This window comes from Eurosta solidaginis, chromosome 4 (genome assembly GCF_040869045.1).
Source record: "Eurosta solidaginis isolate ZX-2024a chromosome 4, ASM4086904v1, whole genome shotgun sequence".
NCBI classification, from domain to species: Eukaryota; Metazoa; Arthropoda; class Insecta; order Diptera; family Tephritidae; genus Eurosta; species Eurosta solidaginis.
Window position 1 is genome coordinate 143,756,793 of NC_090322.1, and position 27,694 is coordinate 143,784,486.

Below are 27,694 nucleotides of genomic sequence, written 5' to 3' on the forward strand. Positions count from 1 at the left end.
GTTAAACTTTGTGATATTTATTCTAATATATCATAGAAGATTTCATGAAAAAATCATTTCGATCGGAGCTATATATAATATATATCCCATACAACCGATCGTTCAGATAGAGATTTTTAGCCATTTCCCGTTAATTTCCAATATAAAAACGTTAAACTTGGTGATATTTATTTTAATATGTCGAAGATTTCATGAGAAAATAATTTCGATCGGAGCTATATATAATATATATCCCATACAACCGATCGTTCAGATAGAGATTTTTAGCCATTTCCCGTTAATTTCCAATATAAAAACGTTAAACTTGGTGATATTTATTTTAATATGTCGAAGATTTCATGAGAAAATCATTTCGATCGGAGCTATATATAATATATATCCCATACAACCGATCGTTCAGATAGAAAGATTTTTAGCCATTTCTCCCTTAATTTCCAATATAAAAATGTTAAACTTGGTGATATTTATTCTAATATATCATAGAAGATTTCCTGAAAAAATCACTTTGATCGGAGCTATATATAATATATATTCCATACACCGATCGTTCAGATAGAAAGATTTTTAGCCATTTCTCCCTTAATTTCCAATATAAAAACGTTAAACTTGGTGATATTTATTCTAATATATCATAGAAGATTTCATGAAAAAATCATTTCGATCGGAGCTATATATAATATATATCCCATACAACCGATCGTTCAGATCAAGATTTTTAGCCATTTCTCCCTTAATTTCCAAATTAAAAACGTTAAACTTGGTGATATTTATTCTAATATATCATAGAAGATTTCCTGAGAAAATCACTTTGATCGGAGCTATATATAATATATATCCCACACAACCGATCGTTCAGATAGAAAGATTTTTAGCCATTTCTCCCTTAATTTAGAAAGTATAAACGTGAAACTCAGTGATATATATTTTAATATATCATAGATTTTCTGAAAAAATCACTTTGATCGGAGCTATATATAGTATAGATCCCATACAACCGATCGTTCAGATAGAAAGATTTTTAGCCATTTCTCCCTTATTTTCAAATATAAAACGTTAAACTTTGTGATATTTATTCTAATATATCATAGAAGATTTCATGAAAAAATCATTTCGATCGGAGCTATATATAATATATATCCCATACAACCGATCGTTCAGATAGAGATTTTTAGCCATTTCCCGTTAATTTCCAATATAAAAACGTTAAACTTGGTGATATTTATTTTAATATGTCATAGAAGATTTCATGAGAAAATCATTTCGATCGGAGCTATATATAATATATATCCCATACAAACGATCGTTCAGATAGAAAGATTTTTAGCCATTTCTCCCTTAATTTCCAATATAAAAACGTTAAACTTGGTGATATTTATTCTAATATATCATAGAAGATTTCCTGAAAAAATCACTTTGATCGGAGATATATATAATATATATCCCATACAACCGATCGTTCAGATAGAAAGATTTTTAGCCATTTCTCCCTTAATTTAGAAAGTATAAACGTGAAACTCAGTGATATATATTTTAATATATCATAGAAGATTTTCTGAAAAAATCACTTTGATCGGAGCTATATATAGTATATATCCCATACAACCGATCGTTCAGATAGAAAGATTTTTAGCCACTTCTCACTTAAGTTCCAATATAAAAACGTTAAACTTGGTGATATATATTCTAATATGTTATAGAAGATTTCATGAGAAAATCATTTCGATTAGAGCTATATATAATACATCCCATACACCGATCGTTCAGATAGAAAGATTTTTAGCCATTTGTCCCTTAATTTCCAATATAAAAACGTTAAACTTGGTGATATTTATTCTAATATATCATAGAAGATTTCCTGAAAAAATCACTTTGATCGGAGCTATATATAATATATATTCCATACACCGATCGTTCAGATAGAAAGATTTTTAGCCATTTCTCCCTTAATTTCCAATATAAAAACGTTAAACTTGGTGATATTTATTCTAATATATCATAGAAGATTTCCTGAAAAAATCACTTTGATCGGAGCTATATATAATATATATTCCATACACCGATCGTTCAGATAGAAAGATTTTTAGCCATTTCTCCCTTAATTTCCAATATAAAAACGTTAAACTTGGTGATATTTATTCTAATATATCATAGAAGATTTCATGAAAAAATCATTTCGATCGGAGCTATATATAATATATATCCCATACAACCGATCGTTCAGATAGAGATTTTTAGCCATTTCCCATCAATTTCCAATATAAAAACGTTAAGCTTGGTGATATTTTTTCTAATATGTCATAGAAGATTTCATGAGAAAATCGTTTCGATCGGAGCTATATATAATATATATCCCATACAACCGATCGTTCAGATAGAAAGATTTTTAGCCATTTCTCACTTAATTTCCAATATAAAAACGTTAAACTTGGTGATATTTATTCTAATATATCATAGAAGATTTCCTGAAAAAATCACTTTGATCGGAGCTATATATAATATATATCTCAATATATATATCTTTCAGATAAGGGGGTTTTTTTTATTTTTTTATCTTAAAATCGTTTAGGTATGTACATCTGTTCACTATATATTTCTTATCTTATACAGCGCATTATTTAGAGATTACGAATGGGATAATATTATTGTTCAGCCCTATTCATGAAAGGTATGAAGCCTTCGGCACAGCCGAAGACAGTCCCGTCCTTACTTGTTTTATTTCATTTTTTTTTTTTTTTTTATTCATTATTATTATACCCTTTTTTTATTTCGAGTGCTATCAGCATAAACAACCACTGTAGGTGCTCGCTTTAGTTGTTTTTTTTTTTTGTCTCGAATTGCTTGAGTAATTTTTGTATTCAAAAAGCTAGTGTGTGACACCCGCAGGCGATCGAACACTCGACAAACCATATTATTTCGAGCAAAAAAAACAGCGAATCAACAATGCAAAAGTAACAAAATCAACCATAGAAAACTAAGATTTTAACTCTGAGAAGGAAACGTGCCAGCGTCAGCAGCACCGTCAAGTGAACCGCATAAATGTGGTTGCTTTAAAAAACGTCTACAAGACAATAATCAATAAAACACGAATATCGAGATAGTGACAAAAGAACAACAAACAGGTGTGTAAAAACAAAATGAGCTGCGGTAGAAGAAACCAGGATAGGAGGCACAGAAGTTTGGTTTTATTTTGACTATGCCATGAGAAATGTAACTAAATAGTTCATCAATTCTCTGGGGCGCACTGATGCCAACCGTGGCTAAAGGAGCCAAGCCTTATAGTTAACCATCATTATAGTCATAATCGGTTTGTATTACTTGGTAAAATTTTATTACAATGGCCCTTCAAAATTTGCAATATTATACCTTAGTGGTTATAGAGTTAGCCTGGTTTTCCAGTACTGGTTTAAACTCCAGTTAAAGTTTACTAGAGTTTAACCCTGCCACTTTAGCATAACAATTTTATGTTATCGAACAAAGTGGCAAGGTTAAACCCTAGTCAACTTTAACTGGTCAACTTGCACTGAAAAACCGGGCGTAAGTGAGAAAAGGTTTTAAACTCAAACGCATGGTTAAAATCTTCTAGAAAAATTTTTGCAAGAAAGACACTGCGACTACTCTTGCACAAAAACACTATGGACTTATTCAGTTCATGTGTGGTCCTCACATACCGGTCAGTTCAACTCACCCTTTGGAAATAGTCCTTGTACAATAATTTCTCTTGAAATATTTCAACACATTTTCCTTCTTTTACAAGAGCAGTGAAATTTCTGAAAAATAATTTTTTATAATATGATCTTTGGTTCGAAATGAGCTCATGGCATCAACAATAATTTTTTGCCATTATTTTTTTATATCTTCTCTTAATTGAACATATTTTTTTTAATAGATTAGAAAAAAGAAAATTTAAAAGTCAGCAGCTACAGCTGGTGATATAGATCTATTTCGAGAGTTGCTAAACTCCACTCTTAAGGCTCCGCTACGTTAACCATTCGTCCATCATAGCGGTGGTTTGTTGACTGATTTTATCTAAACGTTGGTGATTCGGAGGACGAAAAGTTTTATATAATTATTTGTTATTTTAGTGGACTGTGTATTTTCTTATATATTTATTCTGTTTGTTTGTTTTTTTTCCATGTATTCATTGGGGGCGAGCACTTCGGCCCTAAGTTGCTGGGTTTTGAGCCACTTTATTTTACTATGAAAAACCCCGATTAGGGATGTGTTTAAAATATTTCTAATTGTTGTTTTTTTTTTTTTTTTTGAATGATTTAGAATATTTCACTAACTAGTTGAGAATTACAAGCGCACTTAATGGTTAATGAAACAAACGAAAGAAAAATGCTCATAGTTTAAGTCCCTTAAACAGATTACTACTTTTATTCTTTTTTGCCAACCCATTTTTAAAAATACTGATGAGTGGAGTTTAGTAATTCTTGAAATGAATCTATTTCACCAGCTGTTGACTGTTGACTTGAGCTCATTTCGAACCACTTATCATGTAAATCAAAAAGGCCGACAAACAACAATTGTAAATTTCTTAAAATATTTCAACTTTCTAAGGCCCACTTGCTTAAACTATACATTTTTGACCAAAAACTCTGAGCTAAAAAAATAACTTGCCGATCTGCAAGTGAGCCTAAGGCGCACATGCACATCTTGTTAACTCCGATTTAATTTTAAATCTACTCTGAGGAGCTAGCTCTGTGATAAAAACTTATTTGTTACACGATTTATTTGAAACTTGGTACATAGGAAGCTATTTCGCCAAGAATATCTGGGATACTTTTCTTTCTGGGAATTGCACCGGGGATGGAGCGAGCCGCAGAGAAAGAAAGGCACACAAATTGGAGGTTAGAGGAATAGGGATTGAAAGTTAGAGTCGCAGAGGGAGAAGAAGACGGAAAGCAGGGAAAAGAATTTGGTAGTGGCAGAGTACGAAGGGAAGAAGGGAGATTGTGAAAGAGAGGAAGGCCGCATTGAGCTTCCTAAGTACCGAGACCTTCAATTACCAAAATGCATCTTAATATGGATGGAAGACCGTTTAAAAATATTTCTCACAACTTGACAGCGACTTTTGCGCTTTTATAAGTCTCCCCATGGAATTCTTGCTAAGTATTTATTATATTTCCTTGGGCTGTATACATCCTCAGGTTTTGTAAAACAATTTCATTCTGCTGGCAATTTTCGGGGCATCGCAGAGCTAGTCATCCCGACACTGAGACTGTTGACTTTAGTAAAACTTCCTAAATGTAATTAAATAAAAAAGCGTTTTTCAAATTTTTTCACAAACAAGACAAGAAAACAAACCAGGAGGACTTTTTAGTAAGAATTTAGCGTGGTGGTGTCATGCTCGTCTACTACACCGAAGACCCTGCGATCCGGGAAAAGCAATATCGAAGTCTTGAGAAAAAAATATGTTCAGTTAGAAAAACATTTTTCCCACGGAGTCGCTACTCGGAAGGACCTTTCGTGTGGTAGCCTGAGCACGCTACCACCACACCACGGCTACCACCACAGAACTATTTTATTTATTAATTATTGATGCCCGGCTCAGATCTAAACCGCAAACGGAAATAATTGTGTTTAAAATTCGAAATTTTTGCGAAATCTCTGTAGTTAAAGGTTATAATAAAAGGACTATGCTTTTAGAAAAATTTCATAGAAACTTACCGGTAAAAAGTATTTGTGGGATGCTTTCCACTTACTGTGAATCAATACACAATTTTAAATCAATTTCTTGCACGAATAAAAGGTTGAAAAAAGGAAATTGGCCTTAATTTGTTTCAAATAAGAAAAAATATGATCTGGTTTGTTTGTTAGGTTCACCTTTCACCTTATGTCCAGTATTTGACTTCATAAATATGTATTTTTTCGAAAAATAGTTTGAAGCACTTGACTGTTTTTAACTCAGTTCGAGAGCTTGGTATTAGCAATTCTCAGTCTTTCCTTCTATTCATTCACAATTTTTTTACACATACTGTTACACAAATTCGGGTTTCATGTATGTGTATGTATTTAATTTTGATTTATATTTTTTTATATGTGACCCCGAAAGTGATAAATATTGTTTTTATGTTTGTTAGTGTAGTCGAAATCCTTAACTATTATTTTTATGGAATTTTCACTTCACCCACTTTATTATTTAGCAAATTTTGATTTTGATCATTTAAAAAAAAAATTTTTTAACTAAGCAAATTATCATTCACTATATCTTTTTTCTGTACACAGTTACACCTATTCGTACCTATTTTGTTAAATAATTTTTTATCTATATCATACCTACGTTATTTGTAATATTAAGGCACTTTCTAGATTCCGTAGGTATCTATGTAAGTATATACATTTCAAATCAACATTCACTTTATCGTTTTGTTCTTACAATTCATTATCTTTTCTAAAATTTCGGTTTTAACCACCCGACGCGCACTCAACACAAACCAATTCCTATGAACGCCAGTAAACGACTGACATTGTGATGACGCCATGTAGCAAATCTAGCGCAACAAACGACCAACCAATCTACCAGAATTATCAATCGTCGGCAACGAAACGGAGTTAAAGTGGAGTATGGTACAAAAACTGGTAAGTTGTTGGTGTCTCTTAAAAAAGCTTTTCAAGTTGAAAGCCGCACTTGAAAGCCACTTACCGTTACAAGTCGATTTGTGCTTTTAAAATCGACACAAATATCTGAGATCATGCGTACCACTTTAAGCTTCTCTATTTCTACTATTTCTTTCGGCAGATCTATATACGAGAGAGCTTACTTAAATTGGATCAACCGGAAGATGTATGAATGCATTTGTGTTGCATAATGTATACCTCGTTGTGAAAACGTACACTGTTTGCTGAATATTGAACCCAGAAAAATTTATTTAGCTCACTTGGCGACCTTGGTTGCTTTGCGAATAAAATCGATAGCAGCATAAAGACGAAATTTCGCACCGAAGTAAATAATCATATTTATAACGCAGAAGCCGTACTTTTGTTGGATTAGTTTGTGATCTTTTTGGAATGACGTTGGTACCATTCTGTTGCAAATTTAAGATTATTTCGATTTGATGTAGATACTACCTTGGGATCATTTTGAAAATCGGAGGGATCATCTTGTTGTTGTTGTTGTAGCAGTGCGAGATCTTCTCGTATCTTCTTCTGTATCTTAACTGGAGTTTTTTCTGCACTATCTTGGGACCATTTCGAAACTATTTCGGACATACTTTGAGACTTTTATGAACTCTTTTGGGAATATTTGAGGGGCATTTCGCTATAATTTGAATACTATTTGAAAAGTTGTCAGTTATCCGTTACAATGTTGGCTCCGAGTGATCGGTTTGCTAATGGTAGGTTATTTATTTGTTATCGCCGGATTATCGACGTGTTATCGTGTGTTATCGACGAAACATAGGTTTGTTATCCACAACAACAGTTTTCGCCAAGTTATCGTTTTGTCAATAACAATGAAACAATAAAAATCCGATAGCACATCGAAGATAAAACGGTAAAATTAAGATAGTAAATCGATAAAAACCGATAATTCTCTTTTAACAAACCGATATCATTGTTATCGATAACACACCTGCAACTAATAAGAAAAACAGTCATGAAAAATCGATAATTCCGCAATAAAGTTGATATCAATTACATACTGATAACTTACAGATAATCGATTAAAAACCGATAACATTTTGATAATTTTTCAATAACTTTATGAATAGTCCCGAATTTATACCGAAATAGTTCTAAAATATTCCCGGCCGCCATGGTATGATGGTAGCGTGCTCCGCCTACCACAACGAAGATCCTATGTTCAACTCCCGAGCAAAGCAACATCAAAATTTACAAACAAGTTTTTTCAATTAAAACAAGTAAGGACGGGACTGTCTTCGGCTGCGCCGAAGACTTCATACCTTTCATGAATGGGGCTGAACAATAATCTTATCCCGTTCGTAATCTCCAAATAATAGGATGTATATTATACATTGTATAAGATAGGAAATATATAGTGAACAGATGTACATACCTAAACGATTTTTAAGATAAATATAAAATACAAAATGGCAAAAACCCCCTTATCTGAACGATCGGTTGTATGTGATATATATTATATATAGCTCCGATCGAAATGATTTTTACAGAAAATCTTGTATGATATATTAGAATATATTTCACCAAGGTTCACGTTTTTATATTGGAAACTAAGGGAGAAATGGCCAAAAATCTTTCTATCTGAACGATCGGTTGTATGGGCTATATATTATATATAGCTCCGATCGAAATGTTTTTTTCATGAAATCGTCTACGATATATTAGAATAAATATCACCAAGTTTAATATTTTTATATTGGAAATTAAAGGAGAAATTGCCAAAAACCTTTCTATCTGACCGATCGGTTGTATGGGATATATACTATATGTAGCTCCGATCAAAGTTATTTTTTCAGGATATCTTCTATGATATATTAGAATATATATCACCGAGTTTCTCGTTTATACTTTCTAAATTGCGGCAGAAATGACCAAACTCGTCTTATATGAACGATCGGTTGTATGGGAGATATATGTTATAGTGGTCCGATCCTACCGGATCCGACAAATGTCTAACACAATACAAAAATGCATCCTTGTGCCAAATTTCATTGAGATATCTCAAAATTTGAGGGACTAGTTTGCGTTCAAACAGACAGACGGACGGACAGACGGACATGGCTATATCAACTCAGTTCGTCGCCCTGATCAATTCGGTATAGTTAATGGTGAGTCTATCTTCTATATTTCTCAACGTTACAAACATCGGACCAAAGTTAATATACCATTTCATGTTCATGAAAGGTATAAAAAGCGGGGTCGCCTTTCGGCAGTGATTTGGCATAAACTCCAAGTGAATTTCTGCCATGAAAAGCTTCTGCGAAAAATTATCTGCTTTGCAGATGCCGGACGGAACCGGCATAAAACATGTAGGTACCGTGCCGCCAATTTGTATGAAAAAATTAAAAATGAGCACGACACAAATTTAGAGGTATATCACGCATCTTATTTATTTTTTATTCCCGACAAGTTTCTAAAAAATCCGTAGACCGGAAATAGTTCGAAAATAATTTCGAAATTATTCCCAAATAATCGCGGCTGCTGTAGTGTGGTGTTAGCAAGTATCGAGAAAGAGAATATCATAATATTTTAGAAAAAAAACCAAATAGTTTTACAACGTACGCACCGTAATGTACACCGATTTCAATCAGTCTAAAATTTCTGTTTATCACGAATTCTACTTCTTATAATTTTATTATTATTTATTTGTAGTATGTATTTTTATGCAGTTTTGAAATATCTTATGTGGATTGAAATTATCATTCTTTAAATAAAAACCATTATTTATTTAATTTAAATGATAAGAAAATTTATGAAGGGAATATGAGTATTGTGTGCCGATTCGATGCATTGGAATTTATTGGGAGCCGCTTCGTTGGTTGCGTTTGAGTTTCTCAAAAAAGATAAGAAAATGTCAATTAACCCAAACAAATATATAGAAGTCAAGTGGAAAATGGATAAATAACAACGCCACAAGTATAAATATTTATTTCCAATTGATTTTAGTTACGTTGTCAGTGTTTGCATTGTTTATGGGCTTCGAATTGCTCAATGAATGTGACTCGATAATGGGCTGCGTTGAGATAAGAGAATGCATTGATTCCCAGCAAACAAGTTATATAACGTCGGAAGAGACAAATTATTGAGGAATATTATTTTCAAATTTCCGCAGAAAGTAAAAAAATTAATTATTGTGCCGTATTTGTTTAAAAGTGAGAAATAAAATATAACATGAAACATGATCGGGCATATGAAAGTAATAAGAAAATTCATTGGAAATCCCACATTACAGCTGCGTGACGTTTTGTCCCCTAATTCAGAATCTCACGGAACTTTGGAGTCCTGTCCATTGTGGCCCTGACTCAGAGGTCTAGTTCACTGATGGATCGAAATTCGATGACGGGAGAACGGGAGCTGGCATCTATGGGACGAACTTCAAGAAATCGATACGAATGGGATGCTACCCCACCATATTTCAGGCAGAAATGCATGCAATAGAAGTTTGCGGTAGATAAGTTCTGCGGAGAGGCTCATCCTCGAAGAGCGTGCCTTGCATTTCTACACAGTTACATTTAAGCTAGTGGATGACTGCATTGAATTCCTTAATGACCTGGGAGCCCAGGGCAAAGACAGGCCAAACTGTTTATACTTCCGGTAACAAAAGTATCAAACAACTCTCTAATCTAAGCAGGGAAGACCTAAGAACCCTCACTGAGTACTATACGGGACACTGTAGTCTACGACATCACCTAAGTAAATTAAATCTATCCGATACTCAAATTTGTCGTTTCTGTGAGCTGGAGGATGAGACGCCGGTTCACATTCTCTGCGAATGCGTTGCTCTGACAAGGCAGAGGCTCTCCCATCTAGGTGGTATGACTCTTAATCCCTATGTGATATGGAGTAAAAAGCCTAAAAAAGTACTTGGATACATTAAAAGCCTTCACATTCAAAATTAGGCTGAAAGGTCATACATAATAGATCTGCACAAAGGTCGCAGTGTTTCCAAGATTAATAATAATAATAAAAACACAAATCAGCTGGAGTTACCTTCTTTCTTTCAGCAAAGCAATTTTTTGGCAATCATGTCGAGTTCAACTGTTCCTTCGTCATAGGTCAAATCTCTTTAAGCTTTCTTAAAAACCCTTCCGCAATTTCTGGAAGGCTGCATCAAATTTACTAAGAGTTCTTCTATTGCTTATTTATATACTTTCGGACAGAGAAATCCCTCTTTCAATAAAATTCATAATACCTGCATATCTCTCTTAATCTTTTTTCCCTTTTTCGAACATTTATCAAGAGCAAATTTATATTTATATTTATATTTATTTATTTATTTATTTACCAACGTAGTACAGAGTAAGACCAGATATAGTCTTTTAGAAGTACTTCAACTAGGTTATTAAACATAAAACAGTGTAAATATGTATATTCTAACTTAAATCTAAATAACAAATTTAGAATACATCTAACCTTAACGAAAGAAAAGATAGTCAAGATCAAAGTGGGAAAAGGGGAAAGAAAAGAGAAGCAGGTATCTTAAACACCCTTACAATGTTTTTGCATTGTTTTCATACAGCTTTGAAGTACTTGAGTATTACATCCTTGTAGTTGAATCTATTTAGTCCAGCCTTCACATTATCTGGGATTGAATTCCATAATTTAACCGCGCTAATGAAAAATAGTCTAGATGAAGTTAAGTAATTGTGCGATGGTACGACCAGACTCTGATGTCTCAGTGATCTCACTGGTCTCAACCTTTCGAATAAGTAATTTGGTGTCTTCCACAATAATAATTTGTATATAAAGATACAATTCCTGGCGGATAGATAATTTTCAAGGCTGCACCCAAGAATTTTCGTTCGCCAGACAGATATGTGATCATATCTACCAATCCCGTAAACGTATCTCGTAGCATTGTTAAACGCTACAGCAACTTTGTTGTATGACACTGAGTCCATCTTACCATATACTGTATCGGCGTACGTTATAAGTGGCATAATTAACTGCAGCACAAGTTTTCGCCTGGTTTCAACGGGTGTGAATGGGGCCGAGACTCTTAACTTCCGTAATATGGCATAAATATTGGTAACTACCCTGTTGACATGGTCACTACAAGTAAGTTTACAGTTCACAATAAAACCTAGAATTTTTACTCTGTCAACAAATTTAAGTGGACTAGTTCCAATATACAACACAGGAAGGTCAATATTATATACAACACTATGACATATAGGCAAGACATAAGACTTGGATGCATTCAAACACAACGAATTTTCACTAGCCCAAAGAGAGATTGCAGACAGATCATTATTAATTTTGAAACATAAATCTTCAACAAGACCGATACGACTTGACAAATGTAACTGCATATCATCGGCATATGCATGAATATTGACATACTGGCACACATCAAAAATATCATTCACAAATAGACTAAACAGAAGTGGACCAAGGACCGACCCTTGCGGTACGCCAGCATACACAGGTTTAGACTGCGACAAAGAATTTCCTGATTTAACTTTCTGCGTTCTATCCTTAAGATAACTAGCAATAAGCTTGACTGAGCTATCCTCAAATCCGAAGTAATACTTCAGCTTCGTACATAGCAGCTCATGATTCACAGAATCAAATGCTTTGGAGAAATCTAGTAAACAAAGAAGTGTTAGGTCGCCAGTATCAAAACTAGTTCTTATATCATCCAATACTTTAACCATTGCTGTAGAGCAGCTGTGCTTTGGTCTGAAGCCAGATTGCAACGGACTGAGTAATTTATTTTGCTGGACAAAGTAAGAAATTTGTGCTGCCATTAAATTTTCACATACCTTCGAAAATGTAGGCAGTATGCTGATTGGCCTATAATCACCTGCACACGTAGCATTAGTTTTTTTTGCAATAGGAAGAATAATTGCTTTCTTCCACATCGTGGGAAAACATGAAGAGGTGAAGCAGAAATTTATGATGTGAGTAAGCGGACCTAGTATAAACTCCGTTACGATCTTAATAAATCTTAAGAGAGATTCCATCCTCCCCCACGCATTCGATTTTATACTTAATAAAGCCTTCAAAACATCAACCTCGCCAATTGTATCAAATTGAAATTTGTTATCAGGGCCGACATAGGAGGAGTAATCTTTTAGCAGGGCTGGAGCATTGACGTCATTGTTAGTGCTAACAAAAAAGTCATTTAGTTCATCCACATCTATTTCACACTAACGCCCCGATTCTAGTGTGGTAACAACATTCTTTACCACGGTAACGAAATCATGTGGAAACTTTTACACCCTTTTGGTATTCTATCCGCGAAAGTAGCCGGATAATTTTTTACTCACAAAAGTAGGTGGTTACATCGAAATAACCAAACAACAGCTGTTGTTTAGAAAATGGCAAAACTGAAAAATAAAGAATTGTAAGCACAAATAAGTAAAGATAATAGTAAAATAGTATTGCCTCTTGCTATATATTATATATTTGTTTACATAATGTACTTTCACAGAATAAATTACAATATAACTATGTAAAATCTTATGCATGTATGTACATATATACACATCGTTTCGTTTATTTGTTAACCTCGTATCTACGAGTGACACATTTTCGGTAAAGCCATGGCGGAACCATACAAGTTGATGTATCAAATCAAATAAAAAAGTTTATATTCAGCTGTCGCATGCTGCCACTTTGTATCGTTCCGCCATGGATAAAGCGAAGAAAACCAACTTTTAAATTTCACCACAGACATTGGTGAGTTTTTCGATGATGACAGCGTTACCACTTTGGCCAGAATCGCGAATAAAAGAACTGGAAACGATTTTCGGTTACATAATGTTCTGGGGACTATTTTACCGGTAACACTCAGAATCGGCCCGTTAGTAGTATCCTTGCCATGTATTTTAAACCTTTTTAAGTTTCTCCACAACTCCTTGGATGGAAGTGAGGGATCTAGCTTTGATTTACTGTACCTACACTTTGCCTGCCTGATAATAGCTGTTGTTTCATTTCGCACTTCTTTGTATCGACACCAGGAAATATCTGTCCTATTTTTACGCCACTTACCATAATATTTTTGACGTTTCTTAATAGCCGATCGAACTCTCGAATTGTACCAGGGATACGAACTGTTAATAACACTTGCACAACGAATAGGCACATGCACATTAAACAATCTGGTCAAGTTATTATTAAGAAAATCTAACTTGGTATCAACCGTGTCAAGAAACCAACAGTCAGTCCAATCAACACCACATATATCGGAGTACAACGCATTAACATTCAACGATTTAAAATCACGATACACAAACGTACAATCTAAATCAGGTCGGTTCATTTCAACATCTATAGTACAGGAAATCAAATCATGGTCAGAAACAAAGCATATTTGCTCAAATTTTAGGACGTGCCAGGGATCACAAGTTACAAAATAATCAAGAAGACTGGGTACGGAATTATTATCAAATCTCGTCGGGTTAGCACTATTGACAACACATAGACCTGCTGTTGCAAGCTGGTCAAGTAGTTTACTACTGTAGGAATCATTAACAAGTAGGTTCACATTAAAATCACCACAAATCAAAATACGTTCATAATCAATTACAAATTCGGACAAATCAACAAAAAATGATTCTAATGAAAAAGTTTTTTTGGGGTTGTAAAGACATATTACCATAATTTTATTTACTCCATCTGACAGTTCAATGAAAATATATTCAGCATCACAGGAATTAGAAGTTTTTAGTAGTCTAGATTTGAGTGTTTTTTTACAGTACACTGCAACTCCCCCTCCTTTTTTGTACCTACGATCATTTCGAAATAGATTGTACCCATTAATCGAAAAGTTGAGATCAGGAATCTCACTGCAGAACCATGTTTCAGAGACACAAATCACATCCACCGCAGAATCCTCAAAAACATACCTAACAAAATCGAGTTTGTCATGGCTAAGGCTACGAGCATTAAAATGTACTGCATTGAAGCCATGATTTTGCTTACAAAAAATATCAATCAAAATTCTTTCATTTTCATTAGCGCCAGGGCGAGATCTATGGAATGACCCCATACACATAAAGCTGAACCAAAACAGAACAAACCAAAGGCAGGCAAGCAACACGCATGTGTGTACAAGAGACCAAGGCAAAAACAATGGAGGAATGACAAAATAAAGAAAGACAGACAATTAAACACATGATTGAAAAATAGAGAAAAAAACGGTAGTGACAACAATTAAACATATGATAGGATGAGAGTGTAGGAGGACAGTAGATTGTTTGAAAAAGAAGATTAGAGAAAAAATAAAGAGAATATATAATATTAGATACACTTAACATTAATTATACATAATCAGGAGTCTGCAGCAACAACACGCTCAATACTCTCGATATCAGTCACCTTGAAAGCTTTACAATTTGGACGTACACGAACATACACATATCCACGAACTGAGAAAGCAGCAACGAGCTTTTTCTCTCTTCTCAACTGCATTGCAAAATGGATTAGCTCACGATTGTTTTTGGTTAGGCACTCATGTATGTGTATTTTCCCGTCCGAATTTATTCCTACATCACGATGCATTAGTGGACGCTTATTCTCTTTGCAAAAACGGGCCACTGCTTTAAAGAGTGTAGATCGATCATCAGAAGAGCTCAGTCGTACAATGACAGATGCAGGTGTTTTGCTGTTGTTTTTGTTAGGCACACGAAACGCCGAGGAAATAGGCAATGCTGGCACCTTCGATGATTGGTTTGTTAACAGTGCCTTTAATGCTTTCACCATCACTGACGGGGAGGCCATTAATTATTATGTCACTGGAGACAGATTTGTTTTGGCATTCATTTAACTCTTTTTTTAGTAGCACAATTTCCTTTCGCAGTTGTTCATTGCATTCAACCTGGGCTTCTGCTTTAACCACTCTTTGGAGAAGTGAAAAAATTCACTTGTTTTGTTTATAACACAAAGAATGGGAGAAGGGAAAAAACTCGCAAGAAGTTTTCGTTTAGAATTGGGCTGTATGTGTTTAGAGCGATTGTGAAATCCGATCTTTCGTTGTACCATATATGATTTCATTTAAAGATTTTGTGGTTTGCTGGGTAGTGAGTGTGATGTTTGTTTGCATACAAAATCTTAAATTCATTGCATATTTTACGGCGCCTTGATTTCATGTAAAGAAGCAACCCTTCAACGGAAATATTCACAAACACAACGGTATGAATGCACATCCGCTTGAATAGCTTAGTATGCACCTTATAGCCATGAATATGGAATAATAGGGGGACTCATTAAATCAGATAAATTTATAAGGTGTAAAATTATATCCATTTACACAAGCTGTTATATGAACGCACCTAGTAATATTCTTGATAAACTTAACAGTCGTCAGCATTATTATTGCCAAAAAAGAAATTGTGATTATTATACAAATTAAAAAATACCAAGATTAAATGAAAAATCAAAATTGAAACATCTTTACTAAGATATTCTTGTAAATGACTTGCTGATGTTGGAGATTTCTTATGAAAATTACGGCTGTTATGTTTGCAACGTTACATTCCTTTGAGTTTACCGCGTTTACACCATGAAATGTGCCCGTAAATTTATACAAATTGTGTAAATTATTTTTCCTACAAAATTTGATAGTTCGTTTACGCACTAGACAAATTTATACGTTTACACACTTTGTAAGGCATTTATAAGGTTAAATGAGTCCCCCTAATAATTAACGAATTTTTTATTTAGAACTTTCAGAATTTTTTGAAGTCTGCTATAGATTTTCTTCCAAACGAAGCTCGCATAATTTCATTTTTTGTGTGGAAGAAAATCTGAAACATTCTTCAGAAAAATGCAGTAAAAAGTATAAAATGATCGTTTTCTTATTATTATAAATAAAATCAAGTCCGGTCATTAAAAAAGTAAGGTTTGTTGCATTGCTTACTCGACTTTAACAACATCATTTCGTTTAAGGCGCTTCATTTCGATTTGTATGCAATATACAAACATATTGTAACGAATTTACTTGCAAATCCTCTTATTTGCAATCCTCTGCTAAGTTCGAATCACTAAACTGTTGAATAAATAACTCCAATTTGTAATAATGCAAAATGGCCTTTATTAAAGTACTTCACAATACACTCAACTGTGCAACGAATAGCTTGCTTAATAACCACACTGATTGATAGCTCAATGAAACTCTACTATTCAAAATAATACTGCTATTGCTCGCTAGATATCGTCTTAATCGCAACTGCTTGACAACTCAAATCAAACTGAATTACATTTTACTCCCTTGTGCCGCTTTTATAGTTTACGCTGCATACATCTAGGCTCTTCTATTTCCAGAACTTACCAACTATTTCGAGTGTTTATAGTTCTCATATAGTTTCTACTTGTTTACAATTTTCTACTTTTCAGCGTCTCTCAGATGTATGTGAGTTTGTAGTTTACAGTCTCTCGCACACACATAGGCGTATAAGTAAATGCACCTGTGTGTGACATCTCTCGGCTGCCTTATATATGTGTATACATGATTTGATTATTGACGTGAACATCGCTTAGCATCGCCTTAGTGATGGTATAGCTTAGGGATGCTAATATCCGTGACACTGCCCTCCACCTAAGTCTGATCATCCCTATCAGACAAATCTCTCGATCTAAACGCTGCTAGCATCGCCAAATGTACCACTCTTCTACTCCGTGGTTTCTTAATGCTTTGTATGCGGTAGATGGTATCACTGATCTTCTTCACAACCTTGTACGGACCTTCCCAACTGCACCGAAATTTGGATGGAACACCTTTCCGCCGGTGAGGGTTGTATAACAGTACCAAATCTCCCGCCAAGAAACCTTTCGAATTATTTTCCTTGTCGTACCTGTGTTTCATCTTACTACTCATTATCCTGGATCGTTCCCTCGCACTCTGTTGCTTGACCAATGAAGAACTACTTCGCAGAGCTTGCGCTGGACGGATTTCCTTTGCATAATCAGTATCGTTCCGACGCTTCACAACAGTAGTGTGCCTTGGCTTGAAACCACCCTTGCATTCTTTCTTCGTTTCAGTACGTCCGTTAGGGCTTTTCAATGCCAGTGTTTCTCTCACAGGTACCTTCGGTTTTGATTTGTTTGGCCCATTTGTTCCATCAACCTTTACCTTTGAATTTCGTGGCCTTCGTCGAGTCTTCTCCACCCGTAACCGATTACTGCTGAACCCTTTTTCCAAACTAAAGTTAAGTGGCACATCTTGGTTCTCATAACACATCACCCTTCTCTGCATATCGATCTTGATGTCATGGTCAACCAAGAAATCCACTCCCAATATAACTTCATCAACAATCTCCGCCACAACAAATTTGTGTAGAACCATGACCTTCCCAATCAATACTTCACATATCACTTCTCCCTGAACTTGGTTATACTCGCCAGTGACCGTACGCAACTTTGCTCCAGGTAACGGTTTTACTCTCCTGTTGACCAAGTCAGATCGGATCAAGGAATGAGATGCGCCCGTATCTACAGTCAGTACTCGTTCTTTGCCATCCACATTCCCTCTGACGGTAAGACTGCTTGATTTCCTTCCAATTTGCGACACAGATATCACAGGGCATTCAATAGCTGGATCTAGCTCTCTACCTCTTACTCGCTCTTGCTCATCTCCTCCAGCTTTGCGTTTACGGCCACCCACATTGTTGGAACTATTAAGACCAAGATCGCAATGACGTGCTATGTGACCGGACTTCCCGCATTTGAAGCATTTGATAACTTTTTCACTTCGCTTTTGCGATCCTTTCAGTGCCTCCAATATTGCGTCTACCCACTCTGGCCTTTCTACTTCCACACGACGTGCTTTGAAAACTGGCTTACACAGAAGCGACGCCGTTTCCTGAATCAGAGCTTGTGACACCGTTTCTGCGAATGTTGGCTTTGGATTCGCGTATGTGGCTCGCTTCGTTTCGACGTCCCTTATGCCATTTATAAAGCTCTGAATCTTCACTCTTTCCGTGTATTCCACGGGTGCATCCGCATTTGCAAGATGAGCCAATCTTTCAATGTCCGAAGCAAACTCCTGCAAAGTCTCGTTAGCTTTTTGGTAGCGGTTTTGCAATTCTATTTGAAATATCTGTTTCCTGTGTTCGCTTCCGTATCGCCGTTCTACAGCAGCCATCAATGCGTCATAACTGTTCCGTTGGTACTCTGGAATAGTCTGTAAGATTTCGGCAGCTGGTCCTTTCAATGCTACGAAGAGTGCTGCAACTTTATCTTCATCATTCCAGTTGTTCGCTGTCGACGTCTTCTCAAATTGGAGCTTAAATACCTGGAATGGAACAGAACCATCAAACGTTGGGGATTTTACCTTCAGAGTAGACGTTGAAGTGATTGGACGGTTCAATTGTAACTCCTGAATCCGATCTTTCAAAGCATCCATCTCGGCCTCCACTTTATTTTGTCGTTCACTAACAGCCTCCAGCTGCGATGAGAATTTTGTTTCCTGTGCCTCCAGCTTTGTTGAGATACGTTCTTCTTGTGCTTCGAGCTGTAATGTTATGCGTGCCTCTTGTTCCTTTAATTGTTCTGCAATTTGTGACGCCATGTGTGTTTTCTGTTCTTCCAATTGTGATGCCATATATGTCTTCTGTTCTTCCAGTTGAGTTTCCATCTTGGATGTTATCTGTGTCGACATTTCTGAAATGCGTGCCTCCTGTGATTCCAATTGTGAAGAAATTTGTGTCGACATTTCTGAAATACGTGTATCTTGTGCTTCAATTTTCGATGTTACTGTCGACGTTTGTGCAGATATTGCAGCCAATATCACGTTCAAGTCTGTGCTGGTAACCCTTTGCGATGTTTCGTTTTTCTCTTCAATTTTTGTTGTCTCCTCGCCATCAAGATGAAAGACATTCTCTTCCACATCAATTCCTTCTGCTTCCATTGCCTCTCGTAGCCGTGCCTGAAGTTCAAGTTTAACGCCGCTTGTATTCAATCCACGGCTCTCCAACTCCTTCTTTAGTTGCTGGATCTTTAATTCACTGAACTTTGCCATGTCCAAGTTGTATTCCCAATCTTCGGAATTTATTCAACAATTCCTCTTCTGACACCAATTGTAACGAATTTACATGCAAATCCTCTTATTTGCAATCCTCTGCTAAGTTCGAATCACTAAACTGTTGAATAAATAACACCAATTTGTAATAATGCAAAATGGCCTTTATTAAAGTACTTCACAATACACTCAACTGTGCAACGAATAGCTTGCTTAATAACCACACTGATTGATAGCTCAATGAAACTCTACTATTCAAAATAATACTGCTATTGCTCGCTAGATATCGTCTTAATCGCAACTGCTTGACAACTCAAATCAAACTGAATTACATTTTACTCCCTTGTGCCGCTTTTATAGTTTACGCTGCATACATCTAGGCTCTTCTATTTCCAGAACTTACCAACTATTTCGAGTGTTTATAGTTCTCATATAGTTTCTACTTGTTTACAATTTTCTACTTTTCAGCGTCTCTCAGATGTATGTGAGTTTGTAGTTTACAGTCTCTCGCACACACATAGGCGTATAAGTAAATGCACCTGTGTGTGACATCTCTCGGCTGCCCTATATATGTGTATACATGATTTGATTATTGACGTGAACATCGCTTAGCATCGCCTTAGTGATGGTATAGCTTAGGGATGCTAATATCCGTGACAATATACATACACTGTTAAAAATTTGAACCTATATTTTAGTCCATTCATTGGCTTACGTAATTTTTCCAACATTTAAAAATCTAAAAATAGAAACATATATGTATAATGGGTTAGACTGGGTCATAAGAAAAAGTTACAAAAGTCCGCCCCTAAATTTGAAGCTTTTGTTGAGAGGGTCTCGGTAATGTTTGATCCTGATTTTTATATTTGATATGTCCTAATTTCTGTCATGAGAACCTCTGTAATTTCTTCTAATGTTCTTTTGAGCTCGGAAGTTGTTTAATTATAGTTTCTTTTTTTGTTAAACTGGGGCCCGTACCGTGTTAAAAGACCACGTAAAGAGAAGCGTTTTCACTCAAGTGATATACATATATGAAACTATCTCACTATTAATTCAAATTATAAAAATTTTTGGATCTAATGTGCACACATTATCCCTAGCTCAAATACGTAACTAATCCGATTTACCGGTAAAGAGCTATTTAAATTTAAAAAATTTATTTCGATCACGGATCGTATAACACAATGCGGCCCCAGTTGATTTTCCTTTCACGAAACTATGAAAGCGCGATAACTTCCGAAGAGATTTTAGGCCGATTTTCTCTTCCAATTTGCGTCGTGCTCCTTTTTGATCCTTTTTCTACAAATTGGCAGGACGCGTCCTACATGTTTTACGTCGACTCTGAACGGCATCTGTAAGGCAGATGATTTTTCATTGAGAAGCTTTTAATTGCACAAATACACTCGGAGTGTAGACTTTAGAAATAGAGCACAATTTGGGAACGATTCGTGACATGTTGCAAAATACGTCAATAAGGAACAATTATTTGAGTTTTATTTTGGTAAAGTATCAAATCTCACATATTTTTATATCACATTGCTGAGCACCATTTTCCAATTGGGTCAAGAATAGCAAAGTTGTATAGTTTCATTTGGTATATCGACACTATACAGCACGATTCAAATACTAGAGGTTTGTTCTCCAATGATGACAGAGCTTTGACACTCCCAAATTGAAAAATCTGGACGGGTTGCTTTTACGAAATAAGGAAAACGGGGAATTATTCAATCCCCTTCAGCGAAAATTGTAATAAATTAGTAGTGATATTAAATTTGTAAATCCCAACAGGTTTTGGGGATAAAATTCATTTGCTACTAAATATTTCGTGAATTAATAAAGAGTTATGTTGGTTTGGTCACTCTTTCCGAATTTGTTTGCAGTTTGCAGAATGCCGTACATTAGAATTTTATTCAAAAATACACTACCTTAAAATTTTTTCAAAAACTCCCTATCTGAGCATAAGTTCAATACATTTTGCCATAAAAGAGAGTTAATGAAAAGCATTCTGAGATAAGGCCTTCTTTAACCTAATTCTGATATAGGGCGTTTTTTTGATAAATCCTGAAATGGGAAATTTTTTAAAAATATTTTGAGGTAGGACGATTTTGCCAGGCAGTCTACATGGGGTGATACTCTACTCAGCAGCGGCAATGAACTGACAAAAAAAAATAAAACTGGCATATTGTCTTAGAACTTTATATTCCGACATTGACTTTGAAAGAAGAATTAAGCTTTTGTGGGGTCCTGTTACACAGCCTTTTTATTCTGAAATTTCGGAAAGCTCCTTTCCCTTAAGTATTCATGGAAGTGTTCCGGATAAACCGTTAATTTAGAATATTCGGAACATGTTCCTTTGATACTATCTCACGAGGTCTGAATATGTCAAATAAGTATATACATAATATTCCAAATATAAACCAATTCCGAATTCTTATATGGAGACAATTGTCCGAGCATACGGAATGAATAAGTTAACATGCTCAATGAGTACATTTCGTTGTGGCATATCCATTATTTACTAATGACATTTTTACGTGAATCTATTTGCTAGTCGAGTTTTTGTCATTGAACGTTGAATTTTGAATTGAATTACGAAAGTGCACGATACCTTGGTGTCCGTACTTTTCATAAAACCTATTGTGACGCATATTAGTATCACTAAGCGATACTACAATAATTAAGCCGATACTAAGCAGTATGTACGTAAACAAATCAATCTTCATCTACACACGTGCATACAAGGCAACGGAGAGATACTCATAAACACATGTAATCATCAGTCGAAGTACTACACATATACACACGCATATGCCTATGCGAGAGGCTATAAACTGCAAATACACACGCATATAGCTGGTAACCAATTAGAAGATTCTAGAGGGAGAAACATCTAGACATTTTCAGAAATATGCGGACAAGGCAACTGAGAGTATAAAAGGAGAGCAAGCTGAGTAGTCAGTAATCAGTTTGATTTAAGCACGCTATTGGTTGTGAAGTATAAGTGTTATTTTGAAGTACTTTCAAAGTAGGCTAATAAAGACCATTTTGCATTATTGAATATTGAAGTTATTTATTCAACAGTATTCGAACGTTAGCAGAAGGTTTGGAATAAGCGGAATTTCCCTAAATTCGTTGCACTATGTTCAGCCACACTAATAGATCATGGCATAGTTAATAAATTCATCATAAAATAAAAAAATTGTTCTAAGAAATTATGCAGTTCAGTACTTATCGGGTATATGTAAACTGATTGCTTCCCATTTCTACTACTGGGTAAGGCTTTTTCACGGTTTTCACCCAAGTCAATATTTTGCGATAATATTTGGCCAGCGCCGAGTCTTGTGGTCGAGAAGAACACTGTGTGAATTTTTTTGCAAAATTCTGCATGTTTTTTTTTTTTTTAATTGGCAATTAAATATTTTCGGACTGTTTGGGGAAATTAATTGTTTATCGGAAAGTAAGCGTCCAAATGGAACATTTTTTTTTTAAGTATAGATTCAAAAGACATTCAAGTACAGGGCAAAATTATTTTTTTTGCAAAAATAGTTTTTGTTGTTGATTTGCAATAAATTTTCTATAAACAATTAAATATTTAAACAATTTCTCCGCCTTGCAGACGGAAATTTTAAAGAACGCCTTATGTAAAAATCATTTCTGGGATAATCTGTGACAAAAAATGCTTGAGATCTGATATAGTTTGGAAACATTGCTTTGTTTTACGAAACCTTTAGTACTAAAAAAATTGTTTTGAATAAGGAAAAAAATAATCTACAAGTTCGACCCACGTGTTGTCCGGCTAGTTCGCTAAATTTAACATTTTCATCACTTATTCGTTATCCAATCAAAGTTAATATACTCTGAGTGCAAAGCACGCTGAGTATAAAAAAAATAACAGCAAATGGACTAATTTCTTAGAACTTTATATTCCGGAATTTACTTTGGCAGAATAGTTAAGCTTTCCTGTGGTCCTGCTACACAGGGAATATTCACCTCTTTATTCTGAAATTTCGGGAAGCTCTTTTACGTTAAGTATTCATGGAAGTGTTCCGGATAAACTGTTAATTTAGAATATTCAGAACACGTTCTACCTCACGTACTACCTCACGAGGTCCGAATGTACATAAAATTCCAAATATAAACCAATTCCGAATTCTTATATGGAGACAATTGTCCGAACATACGGAATGAATAAGTTAACATGCTCAATGAGTACATTTCGTTATGGTATCTCCATTATTTACTAATGGCATGTTTACGTGATTCGATTTGCCAGTCGAGTTTTTGACGTTGAACGGTGCATTTTGAATTGGTTTAGGTTTCGTATGTTCATAGGTTTACGAAAGTGCACGACTCCTTGGTGTCCGTAGTTTTAATAAAACCTATGTTCATCCGCACTAATAGATCATGGCATAGTTAATAACTTTATCATAAAATTTAAAAAAAATGTTCTAAGGAATTATGCAGTTCAGTACATATCGGGTATTTGTAAACCGATTGCTTCCTATTTCTACTACTAATATTTTTCGAAAAATCGCAAAGAAACGACAAAGTTAACGGATGTCAATTCGATTAGGGAGCGAAATGGCTGCAATTGTCAAAATATTTGTTAACCGAGCAAACCTCTTGTGATTGAATCATGTAATACCAAGGCAAATTCAGTACCAGGTGCTGTTATCCCAACAGCTGATTGCTTCTTCATGATTATTTTGCATGCAACACCTTGTACGGCAATATGGCAGTAAATCGAAATCAATGAAAGTTTTCTTTTGACTTGACCTTCTTCTGCACGGCGGATTGGTTGAATTCGCTTTGCCACCACCTGGTATGGACTCGCCTTGTGCTGTACAGTACATGTAATCGGAAAATTTATTTAAAAAACATCACCTGATTTTATACAAATTTCATACGAACACTCGTGTTTTAAATTGATGTTTTGTACAGTACCGATATGCTTAAGGAAGTCATTTGACAAAATTTGCTATAACTTTGCCATTTTTTAACCAATTTGTTGATTGTTTAAACAAATATGATCTGGAGTTGATTTACCTTTAATGTTACATCAAAGTTTAGGCAAAATATGTGCTCTTTGTTGAGATATTTTACAACATATTGCTATACGAATTTAAATTGTATTCCTTTTCGTGCATAAATGCATGAGTATCTTCTAAGATATTTTTCTGGTTGAAAAACATTATATGGCGGGATGTTCGGATAGAAAATGATTATTAATGGACAGCTTAATATACATATTAATTTTTAATATCATTTAATATTAAAGACATTTCTCTTTAAATCATGGCGGAACCATACAAGGTGGCAACACGGTGACATACCTCCAAACATAAATAAAACTTCCATGTACTTTATTGTTGTAAATCGATGGATTAACATCAAAATCGTACTGTAACATCAAAATCGTACTGCGCCGGAAGTTGATGTATCAAATCATTTTGTAACGAATTTAGTGCAAATCCTCTTATTTGCATGCTTCTACTAGCGTTCGAATCACTAAACTGTTGAATAAATAACTCCACTATTCAATAATGCAAAATGGTTTTTATTAGACTACTACTAACACTTCTATTACTCAACAGATAGCGTGCTTAATCAAACTGAAACTCGTGCTTCTACTGTTGCTGCTTTTATACTGTACGGTTTCCTCGTTGACATATTTCTAGGCGCTTCTATTTCCAGAACTTACTAGTTAGTTATCAGCTATAAAATTACTCAGCTGTAACTACAGATGCATGATTTTATAGATTCTCTCATACACCATGCGCGTGAATCTGTGAGTGATACTTGCACAATTATTGCATACTTTAAGGAGTATCTCAGATATATACATATGTTTGTGCGTTGCTTCTCCGCTGCGTGTATGTGTTGACATAATGATTGATTGATTGATTGCATACAAGTCACTGCTTAGCAACGGCTTAGAGATGATAGTATCCCTTAGTGTTGCTAATATTCGTCACAATATTAAAAAATTACAAATCAGCTGTCAAATAATAGTAAGGAAAAACAATTTAAGAAATCATTTTCCTTAAAATTTAGGAGAAATTATTTCATTTGGCAATTGGCTCAACTCGCCGTTTAGAGAACAAATTTTCTATAATTTAACTGACGGAAACATCTTTACAACGTATCAAAAAAAAAGTGTTCGCTGAAAGCGCCCATTGTCACCGGATTCTGAACTGTGTCTAAAGTTTAAAATTTTTGGCTAACCGGCAAATTGCTTAAAAGAACCTGCGAAATTTGTTTGCTTAAATACACATGTATAAATGTATGTACATACATGAAAGTAAAATTATAAAAGCTTGTAGAAACGCGAAAGCCGACTGTTATGGAGTTCTGGCTTTGTAAATATTTAACAGTCTGTTAAAATGCGTTAATTGCACTGTTAAATGCATTTTATATTTTATCATTGTTAATAACATACCGGCTCACATAAATTTTAATGGGGGAGGACAACAAATCGATATGTACACGCGCTTAGACCTTCTAACAGCTGACGGGTAAGACAGCAGATATGCATAATGCATGATTGTATAAAAAATTAATAAGGCAAAACGCCGACAACATAAACATCATGAAAGAGAAAATTTCAAACTTCCAGTAAATGCTCTTGCTTCAACAAGTTGGTTTCAGATCTCTCTCATTGTTTGCTACAGAGTGTAATCTCTCTTTGTTGTTTTTTTCTGTAATTTATTTATTACTGGTTTATGTTATCATAAGAAACAGGTTCCACTACCAGCTGTGTTTTGCTTGCGGGTGCCTCAAAGTGCATACATATCTATTTTATATAAAATAAATACAAGTACAAGTAGTTTAAATATGTATGTATATATGAGTATGCCTGCTTACAGATTTTATCTGCATGTAATATTTTTCTTTTGCTAGCTACTTAATGCTCAAACACATTCGACTTTTGCGTCGTTTGGCGCTGGCGTCACCTTGAAAGTTTTCCTACCCCATCAAACGCAAAAGGAAAACTCACATTTTGAATTTTCTCATTCAAAAAAAGCAAATAACAAAGTTTTTATTCGAAAAAGAAAGTACTATTGAAAATTTAATACAATCAATTGAAAACAGAATCGTTTCGAGCAAAATTCAAAGTCTTAAAGCATCAATTACTAGAGGTTTATTCTCCAATGATGACACAGCTTCGACACTCCCAAATTGAAAAATCTGGACGGGTTGCTTTTACGAAGCAAGGAAAACGGGGAATAATTCAATCCCCTTCTGCGAAAATTGTAGTAGAAAAAGTATATTAGTAGTGATACAAAATTTGTAAAAGCCAACAAGTTACGGGGGAAATATTTAACATTCTACTAAATATTTCGTGAATCGATAAAGAGTTATTTTGGTTTGGCCATTCTTTCAGACTTTGTTTGAAGAATGCCGTACGTCAGAATTTTATTCAAAAACACATTATCTCAAAATTTGTTTCTAAAAATGAGTTAATGAAAAGCATTCTGAGATAAGGCGTTCTTCAACTCAATTCTGATATCGCGCGTTTTTGTGACAAATACAGAAATGGGAAATTTTTGAAAAATATTTTGGGATAGGACGATTTCAAACTGGACGATTTCAAACTCAGCAGCCGCAATTAACTGACAAAAAAATAAAAGAACATTGCTTATTGTTCAGAACTTTATATTCCGCCCTTGACTTTGACAGAAGAGTTAAGCTTTTGTGTGGTCCTGGTACACAGGGAGTATTTACCTTTTTGTTCTGAAATTTCGGAAAGCTCTTTTCCGTTTAAGTATTCATGGAAGTGTTCCGAATAAACCGTTAATTTAGAATATTTGGAAAACGTTCGTTTGATACTACCTCACGAGGTCCGAATATTACAAATATAAAACGATTCCACAAATTCTTAAATGGAGACGAATGTTCCGAACATACAGAATGAATAAGTTAACATGCTCAATGAATAAATTTCGTTATGGCACCTCCATTATTTCACACTTTTACATTAATCTATTTACTAGTCGAGTTTTTGACATTGAACGATGAATTTTTAATTGATTTGAGTTTCGTGTGTTTATTATTTAAAGAAAGTGCACGACTCCTTGGTGTCCGTAC

At 34.9% G+C, this 27,694-nt stretch overlaps 1 protein-coding gene across 4 annotated transcripts in view; it reads right to left on the minus strand.

Moving 5' to 3' along the window:
• The window catches only part of LOC137250425 (rac guanine nucleotide exchange factor JJ), a 215,473-nt gene extending 209,024 nt beyond the window's left edge, over positions 1-6,449 (minus strand). For 3 of the 4 annotated variants that reach the window (XM_067783203.1, XM_067783197.1, XM_067783198.1), the window contains exon 1: positions 5,671-6,449. The gene's annotated coding sequence lies outside the window, so the exon portion shown is untranslated. The remainder of the gene's footprint in view (positions 1-5,670) is intronic. The other variant, XM_067783201.1, reaches the window with a different exon arrangement.
• Positions 6,450-27,694: the final 21,245 nt, after the last annotated feature.